Source organism: Eptesicus fuscus, chromosome 4 (assembly GCF_027574615.1).
Source record: "Eptesicus fuscus isolate TK198812 chromosome 4, DD_ASM_mEF_20220401, whole genome shotgun sequence".
NCBI lineage: Eukaryota > Metazoa > Chordata > Mammalia > Chiroptera > Vespertilionidae > Eptesicus > Eptesicus fuscus.
This window is the reverse complement of record NC_072476.1, coordinates 68,824,984-68,844,403: the sequence shown is the minus strand read 5'-3', so window position 1 is coordinate 68,844,403 and position 19,420 is coordinate 68,824,984. Positions and strand designations below refer to the sequence as shown.

The window sequence follows — 19,420 nt, the reverse complement described above, 5'->3', positions numbered from 1 at the left end:
CCAGATGTTAGCTTTTCAAAGAGCAGAGAACTGCTATGCCCTATATTAGTTTAGTCCTTTTAACCTAAACTACTCTATAATTAGAAACCATACTTTTATATTCAAAAACAGTTGAAGGGGATAAATTACACTAATATTGACAGCTACAAAGCTAGCTAAATAGGAAATGTGTTATAATAGGTTCACAGTACTAAATGAAATTACTATGCTATTTCAGTGTTTTCTTGGCATATCAAAATATAAGTTACAGAACTTAAGTAAAATATGTTAGTAGGTTTGCCTTCCTTAATTGATTTCCCTAAATATTTGCACAATTAAATGTGTTTGAAAGCAGAATGGTTTGCAGATCAAAACACTGTCAGGTACACAATCTATTCCTCTATCTTTTTTTTTTAAATGTTTTTATTTTTATTGATTTCAGAGAGGAAGGAAGAAGGAAAGAGAGATAGAAACATTAATGATGAGAAAGAACCATTGATCGGCTGCCTTCTGCACACCCCCTACTGGGGGTTGAGCCCACAACCCGGGCATGTACCCTTGACTGGAATCGAACCTGGGACCTTTCAGTCCACAGGCCAACGCTCTATCCACTGAGCCAAACCAGCTAGGGCTATTCCTCTATCTTTTAACAGTTCTCTTTTGATTATCCATGTCCATTAGTAATGTCCAGGAGAAATACCATGAAAGCTCCAAAACAACAGACTAGCCAAATTTAAAAAGCTTTAGTAAGTTTCTATTCTCCTCCCCCAAACACACACACACACACACACACACACACACACACACACACACACACATACGTTAACCTCTTCTGTATCAGAGACTGTTAGTTGCCTCCAAGGTCTCTCAACTGAGTAGTAAGAAGCCAAATTTTTTGCTGGACATATTAATATATTCCCCAGCTAACAGATAACATTCTCCTATTTCTCTTGAAGCTGAGTATTTTTCCTTGCCTGAACTTTGGCCAATAAGATATAGACTGAAGTTGGAAGTCTTACAAAGGGGGTAGATTCTTCCACGTTCCCTTATCCTACTATCAGTCAGTAAGGTGGGTGTGATGGCTGGAGTTCCAGCCTCCAGCTTGAGCCATGATAATGAGATCACTTTAGGAATGCCAGACGCAGTGTTCCCCTCACCCCCCCAAAATTCCTATGTTGAAACTATAATTCCAAAGTTATGGTCATTGGAAGTGGGGCCTTTGGGGGATTAGCAGGTCATGAGGGTGGCATCTTCATGAATGAGATGAGTGCCTTGACAAGAAAAGGCCAGAAACTAGCTAGCTCTCTTTCCTCCATGTGAGCATATAGGGGAGAGGCTCTACAAGATGAAACAGGGTCCTCACCAGAACCAGTCCATGGCACTCCGATCTCAGACTTCCAGCCTCCAAAACTGTGAGAAATAAATTTCTGTTCTCTATAAACCACTCAGTCTACGGTACTTTGTTAGAGCGGCCACATGTAGCTCACTAAAACACCAGAAAAAAAATGTGGAATATAGATCCCTGACAACTGCATAGAACTGCCATTTCAGCCTGGGATTCTTAACCTTCAGACTTCTTTCGTTTAAGAGAAAATAAATTTTAATCTTATTATTATTTATGGTTTTCAGTTATGTGCAACCTAATCAATTCCTAATTAGCAGGTGCTGATAAGTCAGGCTTACTCTCCAGTCTTCTCATATATGACTTCCACATAACTCTTCCCAAACTGCTCTTGCTGCAGTGTCAAAAGTGGTCGCTATGCGATACTTCTCTCCGTTCACTTCTTTAGTGTATTTGATTCTGGTAATAACTCCCTCAGACTTAAAACATCAAATCACTCTCTACTCATCCTCCTCCATATCTTAAATCATTCCTTTGTTTGTCTGAGAAGCTTTTTTCTTCCACCTACCCCTAAAATGTTGGCATTCCCTAAGATTACTTCATGGTCCTCTTCTCATTCTACATGTTTTCCTCAGACCTACTATGCCAATCAATAGAAAACAGTTCATATTTACACCACCAAACCTCAGTCTCCAACTCGGAATTTGCTAAAAGCGCCAGATTGACATATTCAACTGTTTACTGAGGATAATCACCTGAATATCCTCCAGACAACTTAAATACCACATTCCTCTCCGTTCCTCCTTTTAGTTAACAACACATATCCATTCAGCTGTCCAAACCAAAAACCTGATCGCCACCCTCAATTCCTTAATCTGCCTGATTTGCAGTTACTAAGTATTCTAGATCTTATTGCCTATGGCTCATCTCTACGTACTCTGGCAATGTCCTCACCATCACTTCCCCAGATTGCTGCAATAGTATTAACAATGGTCTCCCTTTACCCTAACCTCACTTCTCTCCATAGTGAAGTCAAAAGATCATTAAAAAATATTAATCTTTTAAAGATGTTTCTATGCTCACTGGTGGGTCAGACCTATTAGATAAAGACCAGATACCCTAAGTCAGGCGTCCTCAAACTACGGCCCGCGGGCCACATGCGGGTGTTTTTGCCGTTTTGTTTTTTTACTTCAAAATAAGAAATGTGCAGTGTGCATAGGAATTTGTTCATAGTTTTTTTTAAAACTATAGTCCGGCCCTCCAACGGTCTGAGGGACAGTGAACTGGCCCCCTGTTTAATAAGTTTGAGGACCCCTGCCCTAAGTGGCAAATGTGGCCTGCCCAGATTGGACAACTGCCTCTTTCTACAAACTCATCTATCTAAACCCACGTAGTATACCCCTGTAGAAACCAAATTAAACAGTTCTGTGATTGGCAGTCTTTACACAGTTCCACAGCATAGAAATCTCCCCTTCCGTTAAACCAGGAAAATGGTTTCTCTTTCCTGAAGAGTCTAACCCATGTTTCTTAATTGTGAAACCTTCTCTGACCACCCTCTTCTCCTCCCAATCTTCCTTCTCCTCTCTTTGTACCACCATTTGTACCACTGTTAAAGGAATTATGCAAATAAATGATTACGACAGAGTATTTTATCTAGTTTTTCTTTTAGAATTTGAGACTTGGAAAAAATATTAATTATCTTTGCATCTCTGACCTGGTGGATGTTAATAGAAAGAAGGACGGAAGAAAGGAGAAAGGGGAAGGGAAAGAAAAAAAAAAGGAGGAAAATCTACTTGAGTAAACCTCGCAACAAGTCAATGAGGAAAATTAAGACCAGGGAAAATGTTTAAATGTATTTAAGCTCACTCAGCAATTAATATGTAGGGTAAAAAGTATAATCATCCATCTTTCTCTCAAGTGTACTTTAGACTCAGTATATACTAGTAATTCCCCTCCTTTCAAGTCTATTCTCCTTTTCCCCAATATTTCAATAATCTCCACTTTCTCTAACTGTAGCAGGGGATTTGTTTCTAAAATTAAAGTGTTCTCAAGGCATAAAAAGTTGACCATCACATTTCCGGTTTCCAATCTGGCAAGTAAGGATTTAAATGTCTTCATTCCATCCTAACTAGTAAAAAGCTGAACAAACTGAAAAACCAACTCTTGTTATACCTGTAAAATCAAACCAGCAACCTAGCTATGTGCCTGGAATTGAACCCATAACCTTTTGGTGTCCAACCAACTTAGCCAGAGCCAAAAGTAACATTTTAAAAACTGATCCATGTATACTATGGACACTTAAATATTTCCTAATGATATTACAATCAAAAGGAAGTGTCAATAAAAGGAAACCCTATACAGGCAGAACCTGACTTGCAAATGTTGATCCTGCAAATCTGCTGCATCTGAGAAATTCAAGCCCTTGACTAGGCAGACTGCCAAGATCCCAGTTCCCTTTTTGGGCAGCTATGTAAAACATTTCCCTAAACTTCCTTGTTCTGCCACCTCCAACCTACTCTACCCCACTTCTTTAATGCCAGCTTGACCATATCCCAATACTATCCCATCTCCCCTGAACTTCCATCCTTCCTTTTTAGGTGCCAAAGATGTCCACCTCCAGAATGATCTTTCATACATGTGTGTCCAGGTAATACTTCAACCATTTCCCTAACTTCCAGAAGCCCATAACTCCCTCCTGTCATAGCCGTGGAGGACACTCCTTCTCCTCTGGCCATTGCCTCTACCACAGCAGGTGAAGAAACCTCTCACTGCCAAAGGGTTCAGAGAGGAAAGGGAAACACTCCATATAGAGAGTATGGAAGTCAGGGGGAAAATGAAGGAACATTCTTCTGGTTATTGGAATTACTTGCAAAGCTAACTAGATTCTCTAACTTTTGAGCTTTTAAAAAATTGTTTATTTTTCAATTATAGTTGATGTACAATATTGTATTAGTTTCAGGTGTACGACCCAGTGATTAGACATTTATATAACTTACAAAGTGATCACCCCGATAAAGCCAGTACCCATCTGACACTATATATAGTTATCACAATATTATTGACCATATTTATTCCCTATGCTCTAATTTACTTCCCCATGACTATTCTGTAATTACCAATTTGTACTTCTTAATCCCTTCACTTTTTTCACCCCTCTCCTCAACCCCCCTCCCAACTGGCAACTGGCAAAATGTTCTCTGTGTCTATGAGTTTGTTTCTGATCTGCTCATTGCTTTTTTTTTTTTTTTAGTATTTCCACATATAAGTTAAATCATATGGCATTTTTCTTTCTCTGTCTGACTTATTTCACTCAGCACACCTTCCAGGCCCACCCATGTTATTGCAGATGACAAGAATTCATTTTTTAATGGCTGAGTAATATGGCATTTGTCAGTCAGAGAACTTCGATTTCTCTCACTATGGATAAACCTTATACCCAAGCTCTGATACCTGGGAATCAGAGCACTTATTTACATAGTCTTGCTGTTTACCACAACAGACAAGCTGGTCATTTTAATTAGGGATTTTTGTCACCCCCCCCCCCTTTTTATATCCCCAAATATCTTATTCAGTATTCTTTGTGTGGTGGCTACTTTATTAAAGTGGTCCAATATTTAATTAAGGATTAAATAGTAAATCAGTTTGCCCATTAAATTATAAAAACCTTCATTGTTTACAGAGCTTTTTAAAATTATTTAAATAATTGAATAGACATTTAAAAATTAGATTTAAAAGGGAGCTTTGAGGACACACAAGTTATTTCAAAAATATTAAGCCAAAACATATGTACCAATAATGACAGAATACATATGTAGTGCCAGCAACCCAGGAGGATCCCCAAAGCTCAGGCAGGCATCCTAACCAGAATTGCAATGCCCATCAGATGAACACAAACATTTGACATTGATAAAGTGAGTCCCTGGGCCAGCAGAAGCACATCAGGCTATCTGAGGAGGCCCAGAGGAAAACACAAAACGTATTTCCAGGAAAAGAAGTCAAAATCATTTTTTTAAATTCAATTGTTTAAATTTAACTCCTCTTTCACTTGGTAAGTACTAAGTCTAAGTCTTTGTCTTTATTTTCCTAGTAACAGAAAGCACTAGATTTATTAATGTTTATTAATGTCTTCTATTGAAAGAGAAAAAGCAGCCTAATAAAAATCAGCTCACTTCAGAGTATCTTTCGGCTTAAATTAGTTTTGCTGCTGTTGTTGTTTATCCACAGATCAAGAATTGGGAGCCAAGATTTTCCTTGTTTACCTTGTTTCCAAAATGTAGACAAATTCTACATTTTGTTTCCTTATTTATTATATTTTTCTGTGCAATAAATATACTGATGTAGAGCTGAAAGTATTTGCTACCTAAAATGAATAAATGCCAACAGTACCTGGCTATGGAGCTGTCCTGCTGTTCAATATGTGAATAGAAACTGAGCTGAGGCCGTGAGTAAACCCAAGCCAAGGAAAAAGCCAGGCAATCTGAGCCAAGAGGTATGGTCACAAAGCAGCACTGTGATTTGTCCTTCCTAAGCAGTGAGGTGGAGGGCTGGGGATTCTCCTTCTTACTCATCTGGTGCCCTGCTGTTCTCCTTTCTCATGCCTTCCACTGTGGTATACAATGCATGGTAACATGATAGTAAAAGGTATGGCAGGCTTTCACCATCTCTAGTTCACCAACTCCTATAAAAATTATAATCTGACGTATGCTTTCCCAGTTACCTACAAGTCTCATGAAATACTAGGGGCCCAGTGCACCAATTCGTGCACCTTGAAAGGAACTGTGGGCCATGAGGCTGCAGTGGGCACAAGGACAGGTCTCGGCCCATCCTCCATGCCCCTGCCTGGCCCCTCCTGCCGCACCCCGGTCCCCTCCCCTGTCTGCCGGCAGCCCCACTCCCACTGCCTCCATCCCCATGCGCTGATGGCACCATCCCCGCTCGCACCTGCTGACAGTGCGGAGCGACTGGGACCAGCACCAGCAGTGGGTGTGAGCGGCAGCTGCTGGCCCAATCACCCCTCAGGAGCAGGGTGGGGTGGAGAAGCCCTGAGGGGCAATCGGGGCCGGCAGCCGCTGCTCACACCTGCTGATGGTGCTGAGAGATCGGGGTCGGTGCCGGGCATTGGCAACGGGTGCAAGCGGCAGCTCCGGTGCCAGCAGCGGGTGCAAGTGGTGCCAGCACTGGCAGCAGATGCGAGCGCCGGGTGGGACTGCGGCATGTGGGAGCAAAGAATTTTCAGTAACCACCAGAGGCTCACCTGGATGACAGCAATCAGTGCCCTGCCTTGGTCTGGTGCCCCTGCTCACCTGCTCCACCATCCCGCCGTGGCCGATGCCCGCCATGTTCCGTGCATGCCCCCTGATGGTCAGCACACGTCATAGTGACTGGTTGTTTGGTTGTTCCACCGTTCAGTCTATTTGCATATTAGTCTTTTATTATATAGGATCATCACCAGCTCCTCCTACTTCCCTGCCACACCACCATCTGTTTGGTTCTAACACATATATTACATACAAACCCACAGTTTTCCAAATGTTGCATATATATATACAGACACACACATGCACCCACAAATGCTTCATACACACAAACACACACACAATTTAGGACTTAAAATGTTTTAGATGTTTGCCATCTTTTCCATTTTGGAAATTCTGAGCCAAATTTGAACTAGTTTATTTACTGCTGGACCATTTAGAACCCTTAATGTACTAATTTATATTAAGAATTTGTTGACATAAACATAATATGTCACATTTTCAAATATATGTGACTACAAAGACTTTTTTAATGAAACATTTTTCACAGCACACTCCTTGGAAAACTCTTATCCAAACTACTCAAAACAATATGCTATTTTATAATTTTATTTTATAAAATAGGTATATTTGTATAAATTAGGACACAAATATAAATATGTATATAAAACAAATCTGAATATATGAATTTATTCACTCATTCATTTACACACCCATCCTACTAGCCATTCAACAAAGGTCATATACATGTATACAGTGCCTATATATGTGAGAGATAAAGAAACCTGGAAATATTTAACACACATTTTATCATTCTCTTATTAATCTCCCTATAAAATATTAGATTTTTAAAAAGCCACTTAATATGTTAGAATTATTAAAGAATCTATTAACAGAAAGCATAATAGAACTGACTCTCCTTAGGAAATTGTAAGTGGTACACCACGGAAATATTTTCTTCACAAAATGCCATAGATATATTTTAAATTATATTTGTTCTACACGATTTTGCAGAAGCAATTAAAATAAAAAATAATCAGCTGATCTTCATAAGTCTAAAAAGTTTAAATAACCAGTAATAAAATAACCATATACTTTAGAATGTAAAAAACATAAACACACTAAGACAATTAAATTTATCCTAATTAGATTTAACTATTAATCAGCAATTGTGTAAAACCAATTACTTAAAACGTTTGCTTCTTATGTCAGAATTTTTGTTAAGTCAAGTCCTTCTTTTAGCTCCCTCATCTTATTCCTAGCTTTTCTTCTGTAAAACTATAGGAAAAATCTCAAAATTATTTGACCATAAATACTCATACCACATAAAATTTAAAAGTGGTCAAACATTCTAATTTGGATGTTTTGGAAACCAAACACACCTATAATGAGTCTGGACTTACTTGTTTTGAACAATTACTTATGGCTCCAGTCTCTACACTTTTGCTTGGGATACTCCCCTGTTCTTTTCCCTTCAACTATGCCTGATCAACACAGCTTCCTGGAATTAGTTCAAGCCCCATTCTGTGCAGTTATTTTCAGACTAGTGGCCTGGTGCACGAATTGAAAGGAAATTAATTAGAAGAAATATTTTAATATTGCTATTCGCCCTTTCTTTATAATAGAAGTGTCAACCAAATTCACGATCGACAATGACAGATTGAAACACATGGGTGTGATTGGCGCCAGCAAGAGCTTTCTCGCATACACGAATCAACTTAGCCTTTTATAGATATAGAATAAACTTGCTTAATTAGACCTGCTTTCTAATTTAGCTAAACTTTTTCCAGCCCAGTGAAGCACCCCAACTTCTCTTTCAGGTAATTGTCAGCAACACAGCAGTAAATATCAACACGAAGCAGATTATTATTATTATAGATCACGCAGGGAGAACAAAGGGTAAAATATTTAACTGCAGCAGTGTTTGACTATATTCTGTGCAGTGAGAAAACCTGAAGTCATTTTCAAGGTCCATCATTTCTTACTTCTTTTCAGTCGGGTCAAGTTTCTAAACTTTCTAAATCTCCGTTTTCCGGCTAATGAAAAGAAAATAGGATTCTACCGTGTCTCCTATCAACCTACTCCAGGACTTCTGTGAGGATCAAATGAGATGAGGCATGGGAAAACGCTTCACAGATATTTGGTTAGTGTGAAATGTTTCCACCTGGCTATAAAGCAAGTCGTGTTCATGGGCTGAAGAAACTCCAAGGAGGCTAGTCATCGCTAGGAAGAGGAATCCGGGAGTTGCTATGTGACTTCATTACCTGGCGCCCACAGCGACTGTTTCTGGGCTGGGCTAGGCTGTGGGCCGCATTTTGCGCCATGGGGGTCTCTGCAGCGTCAGCTGCGATTTGGTGGGCTGTCGCTCAGGGGTGGTGGCGGGGCCTGTGTCCCACTTGGGGGGAGCCCCTGCCCAGCCTAAGAAATGGTCGTTGCTTTGTGGGTGCCAGGTCCACGGTGCCATTTCTCTTTGTGCATCACGGCAGCTCCTGTGTTGAGCATCTACCCCCTGGTGGTCAGTGCATGTCATAGTGGATGGTAGGATAGTCGGACACTTAGCATGTTAGACTTTTATATATATAGATGATTCTACCAAACAGATAGATATCTTTGTCACCCACCTCAGAATGCACAGTATTTACGTTACAGCCTGTATCACAGCATGTATTATGTTACATATTGTATTATTACTTTATACTACTACTTAACTTTTCACATATTTACAGCTTTTCATCTCTGTATATACTGTAACCTTTGAAGACAAGAAACATTTCTTTTCCTTCTTTGAATCCTGCACTACACCTTCAACGGAGTAAGCAAATAAATTATGTCATAGAGTAATAAAGTTTCACAGCTGGATCTGCACATCTCTCATTTTACAGATAAAAAGGAAGCCTGGAAAGGTGAAATAACTTGCCCAAGGTTATTCGATTAGTTGGGAACTGAATCACAGCAAAACCCAAGGGTGTAAATCTAATCTAGTGTTCTTTGCTTTAGCCCATGTTAAAAGAAAGATATTATGCTAAAATACACTTGTTCACTTTCCGGTTTTAATAAAAATGAAAAGCTAACATTTGTGTATAACAAGAGCTTTGCATTGCCTCAGAATTACCATTTTCTTCAATATTAATCATTTGGACCATCCTGAGAATGATGATGATGGTGACTATACATGTTATAATACATATAATATGTATGTGATTGGGTCAAATGTCTACTGACCTAGAACAGCCTTTATTTTGTGTAAACTTCTTCCTTTTAAACCATGATACAGGGGTTGGAGGTTTGGATGGGGGAGCGGGGATTCAATTAAACTAAATAGGTCTGTTACTCAAGTTCTAGTAATTTAGGATTTTATCTAAATAACAGCAAAGAGTTCCTTGTCTCCTTCTGAATCTACCTGTCCAAGATGTCTTCTCCCCATTGGTTTATGGAATAATATTTTTCAAAACCAGCTACTTGATAGTCTGATTAACCTAGACTTTCCTTCAGAGACTCGCCTATCATCTGCCTAAGTCCTCAAGGGGAGTGGGGCCACTTAGACGCACAGAACAGCTGGAGCATGAGGTGACATGCAGATTTACTTCAAGAGATGAGCCCCAAGAGAAGTGCTTAGTTCTCAGTTAACTGGGCATTGAAACGTAAGAAAATTCCAGGGTAATAAGAAATATGGGCATTTCCACAAACTAATCATTAGACAACTCTGTTGCTCTAAAAACTAGCACACGTATAGTTCTGTCAAAAATGCCTTCCACTATCATTAAATTAATTTCATCTGAGGTAACAGAGCAGTGAGGATCCAATGAGGAGTTTCCGTTAAGTTGATGGAAATAAAAGTCTTCTTTTCCACATCTCCAGTCAGACTTTATCTTTTTAATTATTTCTTGTTTTTTATTTTTATTATTATTTGTTTCCCATCAGGCTTTTATTAGAAAGAAGGTTCCAGAGCATCCTGGCCGCCCGCTCCAGCCCAGGCCCTGCACTGACCGGGTCTGCGGTGGGGGAGTCAGTGAGCAGAGGGTCACTTGTGACAGGAACAGAATGGGTGGTTTTCTCAGGGTGGTGAGCAGCTGCCTTCCTCTGGATCAGTCATTTCCAGTGCTGCTTTGGGAGCTCCTCGGTCCCAGACCCAGGTCCTCTGCACACAAGCGGCAGCTATTCACAACTGGCACATGATAATACGTAAAAGCTTTCTTTAAAAAGCAAAAAATGCCCAGCCACTATGGCTCAGTGGTTGTGTGTCGGCCTATGAACCAGAAGGTCACGGTTTGATTCCCTGTCAAGGGCACCTGTCTGGATTTTGGACTCAATCCTCAGTGTGAGGCATGCAGTAGGAAGCCAATCAATGATTTTCATCACTAATGTTTCTATCTCTCTTTCCCTCTCCATTCCTCTCTGAAACCAATCCTACCTAATAATAGACAAATATGCAAATTGACCGTACCTTTGCTATGCCCGCGATTGGCCAGGAGGCGCGGGGGGGGGGGACTCGGGGTGGCCAGGGTGGCCGATTGGGCTGGCGGGACGCTGAGCTCGCTTCGCCAGCGGCGGCTCGAGCTCAGCGTCTGCGCCATGGCTGTGCTGCGGCACAGAAGGGGCCTCTGGGTCAGCGAGCTCATGTCCCACCGCAGACCATCAAAAGCGGGGGAGCTGGGTGCCTGTCCGCTCAGGCACCAGGCCTTTCAGAAGCCTCCGGTGGGGCGGAGGCTTCTGAAAGGCCTGGTGCACCAGCGATCAAAAGCAAAAGCGTGGGAGCTGGGTGCCTGTCTGCTCAGGCACCAGGCCTTTCAAAAGCCTTCGCCGCGCTGGAGGCTTCTGAAAGGCCTGGTGCACCAGCGGACAGGCACCCAGCTCCCCCGTGATCGAAAGCGAAAGCGTGTAGGGGACCCTACACGTGCATGATTCAATCATGCACTGGGCCTCTAGTAAGAATATATTTTAAAAAAAAAAAAAGTAGCACTTTCTTTAGAAACACTTCCAGCAAGATCAGGTAGCCCAGCTACAGCCTTGGTACAACTTAGCCCCTCGCCCCCAAGACCAGGATTTAATTTTTTCATTGATTTTTAGAGAGAGAGAAACATCAATTTATTGTTCCACTTATTTATGCATTCAATGGTTGATTCCTGTATGTGCCCTGACCAGGATCAAACCTGCAGCCCTGGTATATCAGGATGATGCTCTAGCCAACGAGCTACCTAACCCGCCAGGGTTCCAGTCATACTTACTAAAAGGTGTTATGGGTTAAATAGTCCCTCGCTCCCTCCCAAAAAAGATGTTAGAGTCCTAGTCTCTAATACCTCAGAAATGTGACCTTATTTGCAAACAAGGTTATTGCAGATGTAATTCATTAAGATGAGGTCATAGTGGAGTAGGGCGGGCCCCTAATCCAATACGACTGGTGTCCTTATAAGAAATGTGGACAGAAAGACAGGTATAGAGGGAAGATGATGTGAAGAGACACTGGGAGAAGACAAAGAGAGGCCTGGACACATCCTTCTTTCAGGCCCTCAGAAGGAACCAATCCTGCCGTCCCTATGATTTCAGACTTCTAGCCGTCCCTATGTGAAGATAAACTTCTGTTAAGGCACCTATTTTGTGATACTTTGTTACAGAATTCCTAGCAAAGTAATACAATAACTAAGAAATTTTTAAAAGTGTTTATAAAATAAAATGCAAAATTCCAAAGTCCTAGATCCTAAGTTTTAAATTAATAACTTTTGGCTTAAATCTCTGCCTATACCTCTTTCAGGTTGTTGTAAGAATAGGACTTAATAATGTTTGGGAAAGTCCTTGGAAATATACAAAGTAACAGAAGATTTTAGGTTTAAAAAACAGCAAGAAGTACAAAAAAGGTATAGGTGATCACCACATATTTTCCTCAGAAATGAGAGGCTAATGATTTCAGATGTTTAATCAAAAACGGAACCCCGTATTTGTTAAGTTTTAAAACTGAAATTCCCCCCTAAAATACAAAGAAAGAAAAACACTCAAAACCATTCATAGATCATATAATAATTCATCTAACGTTTGTTTAGAATCTACTATATTCCAGAAGCTGTGTTAAATCTTACAGATGCAGAGCTCAAACACATGGGCCCTGACTTCAAGGAGCTCCCTGTACAGCAAAGGGCACAGGGAGTGATCACACACAGATTCACGTAAGCTATGGCAGTGTACACAAAGTACAATACAGCAGATACCTACATTTGTACCAATATTTTCACAGAAAATGTTTAGTTTTCTGGAATTGACAATGCTTTAGACAACATATATAGCAATATTTCAATGCATTCATTGGAAAGTTGTTCAATTTTCCTTAACTCTTTTGATCATTGCTTCATGTTAGAAATAGAAAACTTCATCTTTCAGATTTCTTTACCACAGGCTTAAACAAATATTGGGGTTATTTGTTTCTTTAAATTTGTATTATCATCTTCTTATGCAGAGGAAAAGAGTTATAGGTTACACTAACAAACTGGATACCCTATATAATAAAAGCCCAGCGACTATAACAGCATAACGACCAGAACAACCACTTGACCAGTCGCTATGAGGTGCATTGAGCACCTCTCGGTCCCTCCCCCCATCCCTCAGGCTCTGATCACTGGATGGCAAATGGGGAACCATGGGAAACCAGGGTGGGTGGTGGTGGGGCAGGACTGGGGACTGGCAAGCAGGTGGAAGGCAGACCTCTTGGTCCCTCCCCCTGGCCCACAAGCTCCCATTGCTGGATGGCAAATGGGGAACCCCGGGGAATTAGGGTGGGCAGCAGAGAGGTGGGACTGGGGTCTGGTGAATGGGCAGTAGATGGCCCTGATCGTAGGCTAGGCCTAGGGACCCTACCTGCGCACTATTTCATGCGCTGGGCCTCTAGTTTATTTTATAAGAGAAAACCAAAAAATTAGTTTGACAATCCTTACTGAAAAGCCTTCTAAAATATTCCCATTCTTCTCTAGTTTGTATGCATGGGCAGGGTATCCCAACTAAAGGTGTCTTTGATGGCAAAGGATTTTCCAAGTCCTAAGGAGTTAGCTGAATATCAGTGATGCAGGCATGGTCCTTTAAATACTGAAGGAACAGTATACTGTGTTAATCTTTACCCCTACGTGGAGGATAGCTGGGAGAGGCAGGGGCTAAAAGTCAATTTAAAGGCAATTAAATCCACAAGAAAAACACTTTTATTGTAAATTGCTTTTATTTTTTTAAGAAAAATAATATGTGAGATAACTGATCCATTTGAAATCTAAGTTAAAGGTTGATGATGAATAGTTTGATCAAAGAGCCAAACTACACAGGAGTGTAAAAGTAAGCATCAAACAGTAAAATGACTTAAAACATCTTTATCACCCCCCCCCTTGTTTATTTACATCTATGAAAACTTGAAGCTGTATTTGCAAAGGCTAAAACACAAAGCAGATAATCTCTCAATGGATAACTAAGTTAACACTATCAGGATCTGGAAGTTGCAAAGCAGCAGAAGTAATAGTTCCCATTTTCTGGAAGTTTGAAATTCAGTGAGAGCCCTGGCCAGCGTGGTTCAGCTGGTTGGAGTGCCTTCCCATACACTGAAAGGTGATATGGTTAGATTCCCAATTGGGGCTCATCAGTGTTTCTCTCTCTCTCTCTCTCTCTCTCTCTCTCTCTCTCTCTCTCTCTCTCCCTCTCTCTCTCTCTCTCTCTCCCTCTCTCTCTCTCTCTCTCTCTCTCTCTCTCTCTCTTCCCCCCACTTCCTCTCTCTCTAAAAATCACTAGAAACATATCCTCAGGTGAGGATTAAAGAAAATATGTATATATTAAGACTGCTACACGCTGGTGAGTCACAGCAGCGGAACATGGAGATCCAGCCCCCATGCTACTTAACCTTTTAGATTCTCTTGAGAATCACAGGATCTAAAAATATTCCCAAATGCCTCTCAACTTCTGGAGAACTCTTCCAACTCAGACAACAAACAATGGCATTTTCTAACAGACTGTGATATAGATAAGATGTTTTGGTTTCCTGAATCAGTGTAAGAAATCAAATACCTTAGTAAAAATGAAATCAAATATTGCCTAGGTTCACTGATGAAAAATGGACAATTGGTCCAACAAAATCTGAATCTATGCCCATGGATATCACTTCCTTTTTAGGGTTTTTATCTAGTCCCTGTGCTCTGCCTCTACACTGGTCCATCTGGACATCCTAATCCTCGTTAAAAGTTATGGTCTGAAAACAGAAGAAAAAAAAAACCCATTCCTTCCCTCAGTTCTCAGGACTGCTGACATATTCATTCAAGTATTCATTCAACAAACATTTACTACACAGATAATGTATGCCAAGTCCGATATTATTTACTGGAGCTTTCAAATGTTAATAGAAAATGAAAGGAAATGAACAACAAAAATACTATAGAATATCCTGGCTTACATTCTAATTAATCATGAGGATCTTACTAGAGTTAGCAGGTACCCCTGGCATGAAGGGCTTGTCAGAAATATGGCTAAGATAACTGTACTACAGCCCTCCAAAGCTGAAAGGGAACTGTAGAGGCACACTGTGAGCTCCCTGCTTTCCAGCTAAAGGTCAATCTCCTTACTCTCTTCCGCATGATTTCACTCTCCCCACATCCAGGCCAAGAGAGTGATTCTAATCCTGCCACTTAATTCTCACTTCTGGACTAGAAGACCTACCTTCTTCCTATTTAACAACGACAACACTCTCTCACAGGAATGACACACCTTACTGAGGAGAGGCAGTGGAGAACTGAGAGGAGGAAGGGCGAGTCTAGAGGGCAGAGACAACGGGCTTCCATCAGTGGCTGGCAAACCCTTTTATTATTTTTTTCTTTATCTAATTGACATTTATTATAGCACAAGTAACCAAACAATGACAGAATATAGGTAATTCTCAAGTATATATAGAAAATCCACTAAGATATACCATATGCTGGGTCATCAAACAAGTTTCAAAACACTTCGAAGAATAGAAATTATACAAATGATTCTCTGATTTCAATAGAACTAAACTAAAAATAAAAACAGAAAAAAATCAGAAAAATCTCAAATATCTGGAAAAATAATAATTTCAAAACAAACCGTTTTTTCAAAGAAAAATGGCAGAAGTAATCAAAATATTTCAAAATGAAACACACTATATCAAAATTTGTGAGATGCAAATAAAACAATGCTGAGAAACAATTTTATAGCATCAAAAACTTACATTGCCAACATTTTCATATGTCCAAAATCAGTTATTTTAGCTTTCACCTTAATAAGATAGGAAACTAAATCCAAAGTATAAGGAAGCAAGTAATAAAAACTTTAAATCAATGAAACGAAAAACAAACAAGAGAGGAAAATCAATGAAACCATAAGATTCTAGTTTAAAAAGATTTATATAAATGATAAACCTCTAGCTAGACTAATCAAGAAAAAAAGACAAATATTTTTATATCAACAACAAAATAGGATGTCACTGAACATTTTCTAGAAAATTAAACAGACAATAATAGATTATGAATAATTTCCCTGCCGACAAATTTGACAACTTGAATTAAATGGACATATTTTATATATATATAATATATGTATACACACACACACACACACACACACACACACATACATCCTATATAATAAAAGGCTAATATGCAAATTGACCAAATGGCGGAACAACCAGTTGCTATGATGTGCACTAACCACCAGTGGGCAGACGCTCAATGCAGGAGCTGCCCCCTGGTGGTCAGTGTGCTCCCACAGGGGGAGCGCCACTTAGCCAGAAGCCGGGCTCACAGCTGGTGGTGGGAGCCTCTCCTGCCACCTCTGCGGCAGTCGGACATCCCCCGAGGGCTCCTGGACTGCAAGAGGGCGCAGGTTGGGCTCAAGGATGCACCCCCCACCCCCTGAGTGCACAAATTTCATGCACTGGGCCTCTAGTATCCTACCTAATAATAGACAAATATGCAAACTGACCGCACCTTTGCTACACCCAAGCCACACCCACCAGCCAAAGCCACGCCCACCAACCAATCAGGACGAGTATGCAAATTACCCCAACAAAGATGGCGTCTAATTTGCATATCAAGACAGCGTAGAAAGAAGCCAAGAGCTGCAGAAGGGAGCAAAGCTGCAGAGAAGCAAGCAAGCCGGGGGGAGGAGAAGGGAGGAGCGGAGGTGGGGCGGGGGAGAAGGGAGAAAAGCAGGCAGGCTGGCAGAGAAGGTGGGGCAGGGGAGAAGGGAGGAGAGGAGGCGGGGCCGGGGGCGAAGGAAGAAGAGCGGGTGGGCTGACAGAGAAGGGAGAAAAGCAGGGGGGCTGGCGGAGAAGGCGGGGCGGGGGAACAAGGGAGGAGAGCAGGCAGGGCAGGGTAGAGTGCAGCAGGAAACCCTATTGCAGGATTTTTCCTACAACGGGAATGCTAGTATATATATATATATATATAAATTCATGACAGTATTATAGATATATCCCATCCCCCCCCCCCTTGACTCCTCTCCACCCAGACCCTATCCCCGACGCCCAGGTCTTCACCCCCCCTATTGCCCATATCCATGGGCTATGCATATACATATACAAGTTCTTTGTTTTTTCTCTCCTCATCCCCCCATCCCACATTGATGTTAGTCTGTTCTATACCTCCATGTTTTGGGTCTTATTTTGTTGGTCAATTTACTTTGTTCATTAGATTCCATAAACAAGTGAGATCATGTGATATTTATCTTTCTCTGACTGGCTTATTTCACTTAGCATAATAGTCTCCAGGTCCCTCCATGCTGTCCTAAAAGGTAAGAGATTCTTCTTTTTACAACTGCATAGTATCCCATGATGTAAATGTACCACAGCTTTTTTATCCATTCATCTACTGACGGGCACTTGGGCTCTTTCTAAATCTTAGCTATTGTAAACTGCGCTGCTATGAACATAGGGGTGCATATATTTTTTCTGATTGTGAAGCCTTGGAATCTCCTCCTGGCAAACATTTTTAAACATTAAAAGTTAGAAGAGGCTTAATAATAGTTGTGGTATTGAGACCAAATCTGTGTATTATTCTTGAAGTAGTTATCATCTTAACTATTCTGGAAACATTCAGACAACAGCTAGCAAGTGGATAGCCTAAGATCATTGTAACAGAAAAACAATTCTAGGCACTAGTTACAACACACTGAGCAGGTATTTTATTTCTCTAAACCTCTGTTTCCTCATCATATAATGTTAATAAAATGTATTTCATATGGTTGTTACAAGTGTAAAGTATACCAATGTTAATGAAGGACCTGGCTCAGTGTGCTACATGGTGGAAGCACACAGTAGGTCTTCTTTACGTATGCATAAAAATTACAACATTATAGAATGGATAAACACTGTGACTCACCCATATTCTCATGTGCATGCACAATTACAATATTCTATTTTCTTTTAAATGTTCAGCTCTAGTGAATCTTTTTCTAATGTATATGGCAAAAGTGCTTTCTTCCGCCTTTGAAACTCCATAACACTTTGCAACATCTCTCTGGTAACACTGTAATTATTTGTATGCATATTTTATCTCTTCTATGTGAAAAAAAAATCAAAGTGAAGTCATAAACTCTTTTTTCTTTATATCTACTAATTAAATAAGTTTTTCAAAATAAATTAAAACAAATCTGGTTTTAATGCTCATCCATTTAGAAAAAAGGGGCTACCCCGAATAATAGAAGCTTCTATAGAAGTTACAAATGAGTAATTAACTCCTTGTTTGGGGTCACATAACTCCTTCCCAAACTGTTATACAGTGTAATATATACGTATATATAAATTTATCTCTTGAGAAGATTCTTGGTTTAGAGAAAGGGGAAAGATTCATAATAACCAGTTAATACTAGTATAATGATGTCAATGTGGTTGATTATTGTTAGTAGTAGAGTATAGAGGTTCATTTTCCTCAACTCTATTTTTCTTCAAGCTGCAGTCACCATTAAAACATAGGTGGTTTGGAGAAGCAAGATGGCAGTGTAGGAAAATGCCTATACTCGCTGGCTCCCACAACCACATCAAAATTATAACTTAAAATACAGAACAACCATCATCCAGAACTGCCAGAAAGCTGGCTGAATGGAAGTCCTACAAACTAGAGCAGTAAAGAAGGAAGCACACAGAGACTGGTAGGAGGAGTGAGGTGCGGAATGGGCTGGTCCGGCACCCACATGGGCCACTTTTCACCTCTGCAGGGCCCGCCCAGAGGAGCAAGGGGTCCCAGCCCCACACCAGACCCCCAGCCCAGGGTCCCAAAGCTGAGAAAAGAAGTCCCCACGGGCAGTAAGAACTACGGGCTGTAAAAACCAGTGCTGATTGGGGCTCAGTGACACACAGGCTGCTGGAGACCCAGCTGCTCCTCTTAAAAGGCCAGCACCACGAACTGAATTTACAAGCTCCTGCTTGCTCTGAGCTCCAGTGCTGGGCGAGGCTCTGGGGGACCCAGACACATATGACGAGAAACTGGACTGTCTGGCATCAGAGTAGGAACTCAGGGGCAGCTTTCTTCCAGACAAAGGTGCTTGCAGAGGTCATTGTTCCCATTCAGGGACCTCCCCAGTTGCAGAACTGACTGGCAGCCATTTCTGTTTGCTCTGCCCTGGTGATTCCCTGAGACCTAGCCCCCCCAACCCCCAATTTACAACCCCACCCAAGCTGGGTGCAACAGCTTTACATATAAATGGCCTGTCTTTTCTCAGGCTAAAAACCTGTCAAACAAGCTGCAGCTGGGTCAGGGAGCCCCAAACCTATCAATAAAAGGCCCACGGCCCACACTAGCACCTCAGCTGGGCCTCATCTGGGCACTTCCAAACAATACAAAGAGGAGGAATCTGCAGATTTCTCTGTAGCGCCTGC

General features: G+C 41.0%; 1 protein-coding gene across 10 annotated transcripts in view; it reads right to left on the bottom strand.

The window, feature by feature from the left end:
• The window catches only part of SSBP2 (single stranded DNA binding protein 2), a 221,967-nt gene that overhangs the window by 164,611 nt on the left and 37,936 nt on the right, over window positions 1-19,420 (bottom strand). The gene's annotated exons all lie outside the window — the stretch shown is intronic.